The following is a 10,182-nucleotide window of genomic DNA, read 5'->3' as shown; positions in this document are numbered from 1 at the left end:
CACACTGTGTATAGACTTTTCTATTGTGTTATTGACTGCCCATTTGTATATTCCCATGTGTAACTCTGTGTTTGTGTAGCACTGCTTAGCACTATCTTGGCCAGGTCGCAGTTGTAAATGAGAACTCATTCTCAACTGGACAACCTGGTTAAATAAAGGTAAAATAAAAAATCATAATGATATGTGACCACGTAGGTCATTACTGTTCTTTCTGGGTCCCCTAACCAGACAGGCTACCTGCAAAGCCCAAAGAGCCTGACCCTCTCTGGAAATTGCTGTACCAGTGCTTGGGATATTTAGCCTATATTGGCTGTTGTTTGAGATGCACAGCCTGTTCTAACTATGCCAGGGTGAGCAATTGGAAATGTGAATTCGGCCAAGTTGGAGGTAATAATGCATTTAGGTTATAGTGTATTGAGATGCAAATAAACCACACCAAAAGCTTGATTTTATGGCTGTTTTATGAATTTCCTGCAATTCTCCATAGTAATGATTTATGTTCACTACTTGGTACACTGATTTGATAGCATGTTTAGCATGTTTATAAAAATAAATTCTATGAGTCGATAGTTAACCTCTCTGTTTTCTTTTATTCTGTAATAGGGTATATTGTAACCATGTGTTCAATCAAAACGTATTTATGGTACAGTGTAAGTTACACAATACAATCAAATGCCTATTCGCAACTAAATGTCTCCTTGCAAACAGTGCAATGATATTAAGTTATATGTATTTGTATTGACATTAGGCTATAGCATACAAATAGTTATATCGCACAGTCGTAGGCTATACTGCAAATTATTGTTGTTTGTTTCTGAACTGGCCGAATGGCACAGCTAGCCTTTAGCTATTTTTCAGCACCACAAGTTAGTTCAACTTCTTTAACATCATTGTGCGATCCTGGCGCTGTCCTTTCAGAACCATGAAGGGCGCTCCAATCGCTTAAAATAACACTCATCGAAATCTGTTTTCTACACCTAATAGTCCTACTGATCACATTATTATTACTATTATAAGATTATCACTTCTCAAAATGGTGCAGGGTTCAGTAAAGTTAGATCAAAGCTGAGTAAATGTCATGCAAGATCCCATAATGATTCATTTGCATTTTAAATAACAGAACCGAATATATTACCATAGCATAGTAGGCCTATAACATTACTGTTACACCAAAAATACTTCTATATTTCTAGTGATGGTTAGCTGAAGCTGAATATTAACATTTTTTTCTCCTGTGCCCAATCTCAACAGAGCATGCCACAAGGCAGGATATACTGTAACGTTCGTCATCATCGTCTGAGGAGTATGAAGGATCGGAGGACCAATGCGCAACGTGGCACGTGTTCATGATGAATTTATTAAACACAGAACACTAAAACAAAAATAGCAAAGAGAATGACACGAAACGAAACAGTCCTGTCTGGTGACATACACAAAGACAGAAAACAATCACCCACGAAACACAGGTGGGAAAAGGCTACCAAAGTATGATTCTCAATCAGAGACAACTAACGACACCTGCCTCAGATTGAGAACCATACCAGGCCAAACGCAAAACACAACATAGAAAAACGAACATAGACAACGCCATTAAACGGTCATTTACCACCTTCACAAGTGCTGTCTCAGTGCTATGATGGGGTCTAAAACCAGACTGAAGCGTTTTGTATACATTGTTTGTCTTCAGAAAGGCAATGAGTTGCTGTGCAACAGGTTTTCAAAAAAAATTGAGAGGAATGGGAGATTCGTTTTTTTTGTTTTTTTCTGGGTCAAGGTTTGGCTTTTTCAAGAAAAACTTGAGTGACTCCCTTGATCCTAGGTCCTGGCAGAGTTGTGAAGACTCAGGACAACTGAACTTTGGAGGAATAAGCAGATTTAAAGAGTCTGTAATTTGCTTTCTAATAATCATGATCTTTCCTTCAAAGAAGTTCATGAATTTATCACTGCTGAAGTAAAGGCCATTCTCTCTTGGGGAATGCTGCTTTTTAGTTAGCTTTAGGACAGTATCAAAAATAAATGTTGGATTGTTCTTATTTTCCTCAATTAAAGTTGGAAAAATAGGATGATCGAGCAGCAGTGAGGGCTCTTCGATACTGCACGGTACTGTCTTTCCAAGCTATTCGGAAGACTTCCAGTTTGGTGTGGCGCCATTTCCGTTCCAATTTTCTGGAAACTTGCTTCAGAGCTTGGGTATTTTCTGTATACCAGGGAGATAGTTTCTTATGACAAATGTTTTTTGTTTTTAGGGGTGCGACTGTATCTAGGGTATTGCACAAGGTTAAATTGAGTTCCTCAGTTTGGTGGTTAACTGATTTTTGTACTCTGACATCCTTGGATAGGCGGAGGGAGTCTGGAAGAGCATCTAGGAATCTTTGGGTTGTCTGAGAATTGTATGTTCTTTGGCAGATCGAGAAAAAAACAGGATGTCGTCAAGGATGTCGTCAACGGTTTAGCATATCTCGGAGCATATCGTTGACCAAAGCCTGGCGTTGGTGAGTCCAAATGGCATGACCTGGTACTCATAATGTCCACTGGCTGTGTTGAAGGCTTTCTTCCACTCATCCCCCTCGCGTATCCGAACCAGGTGGTAGGCATTCCGAAGGTCCAACTTGGAAAACATGGTGGCCCACTGGAGAGGTTCAAACGCAGAGGAGAGGAGAGGTAGGAGGTAATGATTTTTAACAGTAATGTCGTTAAGTCTCCGGTAGTCAATGCACGGATGCAGGGTCTTGTCCTTCTTCTCCACAAAGAAAAACCCTGCGCCAGCGGGAGATGCAGATGGACGGACAGCCCCAGTGGCCAGAGACTCTTCTATGTACTCCTCCATAGCTTTGGTATCTGGTCCAGACAGAGAATACATCCGAACCCGAGGTGGTGTAGTGCCTGGGAGAAAATCAATGGCACAATCATAGGGAGGGTGCGGGGAAAGGGATGTAGCACGTGCCTTACTGAACACTTCCAAGAGGTCATGGTATTCAATGGGAACAGCAGAGGCATCCACAGTCTTGCTAACATCCTGATGAAGATGATTTGGGGAAGGCTGTGCTGCTTGATGGCAGTGGGAATGTCAAAATGGGCTCCAACCCAGGATGGAGCTCGTGTTCCAGTCAATCACAGGATTGTGCTTTTGGAGCCAGGAAAATCCCAAAACAACCAGAACATGGGGAGATGCAATGACGAACTGTATGGACTCATTGTGATTATCAGAAACCCATAATTGAACGGGCGCAGTACAATAACTTCCCATATAGAGGGGCCGTCCAGTGCCCTGGCATCCATGGGAACAGAGAGAGGCTGAGTGGGAATACCAAGCTCCGAAGCAATAGTGGCATCGATAAAACTCTCATCAGCCCCAGAGTCAATGAGCACTCAGAGAGATTTAGATCGGTCTCCCCACAGCACAAGCACAAAAAAAGGTGTGCGGGTGATGGGAATTAAGGTACTTCCAGTCTAACTCCCCATAGTACTGGTACCCACTAGAGACAAGGGTTTCCTAATAGGGCAGGTAGCTATTAGATTCACGAGAGGGCTCTGGTGGCTTCGAATCCTCTCGGAAAAGCTGCCTTCAGAAACTTCCGGATTCTTTCGGAAGGTGAACGAGCCATAGCGGGTGTACGAGTGTGCCGGAGACCAGACCTCCTCCCACTCCTGCGATTTTAATGGTTAGGGCGATAAGGGAGTCAAGGTCCACCGGTAATTCCTGAGCAGCTAGCTCATCATTTACCTCCTCAGATAATCCGTGCAGAAAAGTATTGAAAAGAGACTCCGGATTCCAGGCACTCTTTGCAGCCAATGTGCGAAAATCAACCGCGTAGTCTGCCACACTACGGGAGTTGACGTAAATCAAACAGTTTACTGGCTGCCTTTCTCCCGGATACCGGAGACTCAAATAACTTTCTCAACTCTGCCATAAATTCCCCCAGATGACCACAAATGGATTGTTAGGTCCAATAGGTACCGAGGGGCAGGCAGATTCAAGGTCAGGGCAAGCAGGATGATCAGGCACACGGAAAAGTAGTCCAGAGTCAGCCAGAGTCAGAGCGGGTTGTGAAGAAAGCGCGACAGCTTCTTTTCCCCCTCAGGAGGTTGAAAAGATCTGGCATGGGCTCTCAAATCCTCAAAAAGGATTGCATCACTGCTTGGTATGGCAATAGCACCGTCCTTGATCACATGGCACTACAGAGGGTGGTGTGTACAGCCCAGTACATCACTGGGGCTGAGCTCCCTGTTATCTATATTAGGGGGTGTGAAAGGAAGGCTTGGAAAATTGTTAAATAGGAATTTCACCCTGAGGGATCTGGGCTTGTTTTCATCATGTCCGAGGCATTTTTAGGTCAGTGAGATATGTTTCACACGTAGTTGCCCAGGTAGAAAGCCAATTTTGGGCTTTGCACCCTATGATAGCTTCAGGTGTATTGATGGGGGGAGGGGGAGGGGGGAGGGTGAGAGCTTCCTGATGGCTCTATGTAATACTGAGCACACTATACGTTTTTGTGCGTGTAGATATGGTTGGCCTTGTTCAATGCAGCCGTTTGATGTCTTTATGCAATGTTCCTATTTGCGGATTCATTGCTAAATGTAGTAACCTGGTATATTTATGTAACTAATAGATGGCAGTATTGACTCAAGACGGAGGTTTGCTTTACGCTATCCGTAGCCGTTTTCTATGTCTGCCATATATAAACATGCTTGAGAAATCATGTAGCTTACGCCAGGTGCATTCTGGGAATGTTATTCTAAGTTACAATTAAATACTAAAACGTACTTACGTGTCTGGTGTCATCAATCTAAGAAGCATCTTAAGATACTACACTAAATATACAAGCTGACAATAAAATAATAGTCTCTGAAAGACTACAGCTTGTGTGGGCCTGTGCTTCCTGCTCTGGTCCTGTCCCTTTTTTGAAGGGGAGGCGGACACTAGCAACACAATCCTGAAAGTACTGACTAGACCGCACTGGCTTAAAGTGATTCCTCTCATCAACACACATTTGACAGTGTACCTTTTTATTTATGTTCTAGTTGACTTTAGTGTGTCTACTGAAATTCATATTGTGTATCGCTAACATATTATTGTGTTACAGTGTGAGAAATCTAATTATTTTTCTAACTTAAGTAGCTAGCTATGTAACAGTGTCTAACCCCATTCCGTACAAACTTGCGTAACAGCGGCATTCAAACGAGGCTGCAATGAAAACGAATGGGACTGTAGCGGCTGTGTTGGAATCAAAACCCGGGTGTGAACTACATTTCTCTTCAAGGGTTGAATGACATGGTAATGGCCTGATTGTATCGGAGAAAAGTTGAGAAAACTGACCCCTCTGACACTGTACGTTAAATTATGATGGGTCATGACGTAACGTTGCATTATGCAACTCATTCTGTGTCGTACAGCCACTTTCCAACAGGCGCTTCTCACGCAGATTAAAAACAAGAAAGGGACAAGGGTAAGGGGGATATGTAGTCAGTTGTACAACTGAATGCATTCATTTTTTGAGTCAACACTGCAAGCCATCATGACTCTCAAAAGCTGCGACAGCCGCTGTTCACTTCTGAAAACTTTAGCGCCACTCTAAAAACCCGATTCAAATTCGATACAAACCTTCAAATAGGTGTAATGGGAATTTTAATGTTAATGCTTTTCTTATAACCAATTTCTCTGTTCATGCAAGTGTTTGACTGAACAAATACTCCTTCTCAGTAGCTGAATTTGGCAATACGCTCAGGCAAATGAGAACAAACTAAAGATATCTCAGTTCCAAGGTGTCAGCTTAGAGAGGAGAAGCCTCGTGAGGTGTTGGTCTGTCACATGTTATTAAACAGTATTGGTAGATTGTGTGAATGAAACAAAACGGTAATGATTAATGAATTATTGTAATACTCCGGGTGTCGTGGGTGTGGAGTCAAAGGCAGGAGACAGAGAGTACAATGCTGTGCTCTTTAATTGCACTAACGCACCACAGGGTGCTAACAATAATCACGGCCCCAAAACACAGGGAATGACAAAATGACGACTGAAAAATGCACGACCAGGAACTAACACGTTCCTCTGAGAGCCGAAGGTTACTAAAAATAATCCCGCACAACAACCAGGCGGGCCGGCTGTCTAATAAAGACAAACTAATCATTACACACAGGTGCTACCAATAAACATACAAGGAGGGGGAGGAAAGACAATCAGTGGCAGCTAATAGGCCATTGACGACGACCGCCGAGCGCCACCCGACCGGGAAGGGAAACCACCCTCAGTCAGACTCGTGACAGTACCCCCCCGCAGCGCGCCGACACCGGCCTCGAGGTCGCCCCGGAGGACGAGGTGCAGGGCGATCCGGATGGAGGCGATGGAAATCCCTCAACATGGATGGATCCAAGATGTCCCCCACTGGTACCCAGCACCTCTCCTCCGGACCGTACCCCTCCCAGTCCACGAGGTACTGCAGGCCGCTCACCCGGCGTCTTGAGTCCAGAATGGCCCGGATCGTATACACCGGGGACCCCTCGATATCCAGGGGGACCTCCGGCACCTCACTGCCCTGCAGGGGACCAGCTACCACCGGCCTGAGGAGAGACACATGAAACGAGGGGTTAATGCGCTAATAGGAAGGGAGCGGCAGGGCAAGTGGAGGGGTAGGTTTCGGGTCGAGAGCCAGACCCTGTCCCCCGGTACAAACACGGGGGCCTTACTGCGGTGGCGGTCAGCACTCCTCTTCTGCCGTCCACTCGCTTGTAGTAGAGATTCCTGGACGGCCCTCCAGGTCTCCTTGGAGCGCTGTACCCATTCCTCCACCGCAGGAGCCTTGGTCTGGCTCGGATGCCATGGTGCCAGGACCGGCTGGTACCCCAACACACACTGAAAAGGGGACACGTTAGTAGAGGAGTGGCGTAGTGAGTTCTGGGCCATTTCAGCCCAGGGAATGTATCGTGCCCACTCCCCTGGCCGATCCTGGCAATACGACCGCAGAAACCTACCCACCTCCTGGTTCAGTCTCTCCACCTGCTCATTACTCTCGGAGTGATAACCGGAGGTCAGGCTGACAGAGACCCCCAAACGCTCCATGAAAGCCCTCCATACCCGAGACGTGAATTGGGGGCCCCGATCAAAAACGATGTCCTCCGGCACCCCGTAGTGCCGAAAGACATGGGTGAATAATGCCTCCGCAGTCTGTAGGGCTGTAGGGATACCGGGCAACGGGAGGAGACGGCAGGACTTAGAGAACCGATCCACAATCACTAGAACCGTGGTGTTCCCCTGAGACGGCGGAAGATCGGTCAGGAAATCTACGGATAGATGTGACCATGGCCGCTGTGGAACGGGGAGGGGTTGTAATTTCCCTCTAGGAAGGTGCCTAGGAGCCTTACTCTGGGCGCACACCAAACAGGAGGAAACATAACCCTTAACGTCCTTAGCCAAAGTAAGCCACCAATACCTCCCCTGAAGGCTCCCCATTGTCCTCGTCACCCCAGGGTGACCCGAGGAGGGTAGGACGTGAGCCCACCGAATCAATTTGTCCCGAACACCAAGCGGCACGTACCTTCGCCCCGCCGGACACTGAGGCGGCGCAGGTTCCGCCCGTAACGCCCGCTCGATGTCCGAGTCCACCTCCCATACCACTGGTGCTACCAGCTTTGAGGCGGGAAGGATGGGAGTAGGTTCGGTGGACCCATCCTCCGTGTCGTAAAGGCGGGACAGTGCGTCAGCCTTTACGTTCTGGGAGCCCGGTCTATAAGACAAAGTAAACCGGAACCGGGTGAAGAATATGGCCCACCTTGCCTGACGTGGGTTAAGTCTCCTAGCTGCCCGAATATACTCCAGATTCTGGTGGTCAGTCCAGATGAGAAAGGGGTGCTGAGCCCCCTCAAGCCAGTGTCTCCACACCTTCAGAGCTCTAACCAGCTCTAGCAACTCCCGGTCCCCCACATCATAGTTACGCTCTGCTGGGCTGAGCTTCCTTGAGAAGAAAGCGCAGGGGCGGAGTTTTGGTGGCGTACCCGAGCACTGTGATAGCACGGCACCCACCCCAGCCTCGGACGCGTCCACCACTATGAATGCTAGAGAGGGGTCCGGATGTGCCAACACGGGTGCATCAGTGAACAACGCCTTCAACTTGTTGAATGCTCCGTCCGCCTCTGCTGACCACTGCAACCGCACCGGGCCCCCCTTCAGCAGTGAGGTAATGGGAGCCGTTATCTGGCCAAAACCCCGGATAAACCTCCGGTAGTAGTTGGCAAAACCCAAAAACCGCTGCACCTCCTTTACCATGGTCGGAGTTGGCCAATTACGCACGGCCCTTATGCGGTCGCCCTCCATCACCACCCCCGAGGTGGAAATGCGATAGCCCAGAAAAGAGACGGCTCGTTTAGAGAACACGCATTTCTCAGCCTTCACATATAGGTCATGCTCCAGCAGTCTCCCAAGCACCTTGCATACCAGAGACACATGCGCGGGGTAAGTGGCCGAGTAGATCAGAATGTCATCAATATAAACAACCACTCCCTGCCCGCACAGGTCCCTGAGAATCTCGTCTACAAAGGATTGAAAAATGGCTGGAGCATTCTTTAACCCATACGGCATGACGAGGTACTCATAGTGGCCTGATGTGGTACTAAATGCGGTTTTCCACTCGTCTCCCTTCCGAATACGCACCAGACTATATGCGCTCCTGAGATCCAGTTTTGTGAAGAACTGCGCTCCGTGGAATGATTCCACCGCCGTAGCGATGAGAGGTAGAGGGTAACTATACCCCACTGTGATGGCGTTTAGACCTCTATAATCAATACACGGATGCAAGCCTCCCTCCCTTTTCCTCACAAAAAAGAAACTCGAGGAGACGGGTGAGATGGAGGGCCGAATGTACCCCTGTCCCAGCAACTCCGTGACATATGTCTCCATCGCCAACGTCTCCTCCTGGGACAACGGGTACACATGACTCTTGGGAAGCGCAGCGTTTACCTGGAGATCTATCGTACAATCCCTTCCCGGTCGATAAGGTGGTAATTTAGTCTCTTTCACTTTACTGAAAGCGATTGCCAAATCGGCATACTCGGGGGGAATGCACACGGTGGAACCCTGGTCTGGACGCTCCACCGATGTGGCACAGATGGAAACTCCCAAACACCTTCCAGAACACTCCTCTGACCACCCCTGGAGAACCCCCTGTCTCCACGAAATTTTAGGATTGTGCCGGGCCAGCCAGGGAATCCCCAGCACCACTGGAAACGCAGGCGAATCAATAATAAAAAGACTGATGCGCTCCCTATGATTCCCCTGCGTCACCATGTCCAGTGGGACCGTGGTCTCCCTGACCACCCCTGACCCTAATGGCCGGCTATCTAGGGAGTGCACGGGAAAGGGAGAATCTATCGGCACAAGCGGAACGCCTAACTTAAGGGCGAGTCCGCGATCCATAAAGTTCCCAGCTGCGCCTGAATCGACTAGCGCCCTATGCTGGGAAGAGGGAAAAAAGTGAAGTCAAAAAGTTAAGACAAACAGGTGGCCAACAAGGGGTTCTGGGTGAGTTTGATGCTGACTCACCTGGGGTGATCAAGAAGCGTTCCGCCTGCCATCTCTACTCCCAGACGGACCAACCCCAGCACCGATCAGACGTGTGTCCTCTCCGACCACAGTTGGTGCAGGGAAGGCCTCCTCCTCCGGTACCCCTCGGCACAGCCCCTCCCAACTCCATCGGAATGGGAGCGGAGGGGCTGGGTGGTGGAACGCACAGGACCCTCTCCGAACGCCCGCGGGCAGCCAGCAGATTGTCCAGTCGAATAGACATGTCAATCAGCTCATCCAGTGACAGAGCGGTGTCCCGACACGCTAACTCCCTGCGGACGTCCTTCCAGAGACCACACCTGTAGTGGTCAATAAGGGCCCTGTCGTTCCACCCAGATCCTGCTGCCAAGGTCCGGAACTCCAGTGCGTAATCCTGGGCGCGCCTCCTCTCCTGCCTGAGATGGGAAAGTCGTTCTCCCACTGCTCGGCCGTCTGGAGGGTGATCAAACACGGCACGGAAGCGGCGGGAAAACTCTGGGTAGTGCTCCCGTGCTGAGTCTGGGCCATTCCAGACTGCATTCGCCCACTCCAGAGCACAACCCGTGAGGCAGGAGATGAGTAAACTCACCCTCTCCGCTCCCGAGGGAGTAGGTCTGACGGTGGCCAGGTATAGCTCCAGCTGAAGCAAA

This window comes from Oncorhynchus masou, chromosome 12, assembly GCF_036934945.1.
Source record: "Oncorhynchus masou masou isolate Uvic2021 chromosome 12, UVic_Omas_1.1, whole genome shotgun sequence".
In the NCBI taxonomy this organism is placed as follows: Eukaryota; Metazoa; Chordata; class Actinopteri; order Salmoniformes; family Salmonidae; genus Oncorhynchus; species Oncorhynchus masou.
The sequence above is the reverse complement of the archived record's forward strand: the minus strand, read 5'-3'. Positions refer to the sequence as shown.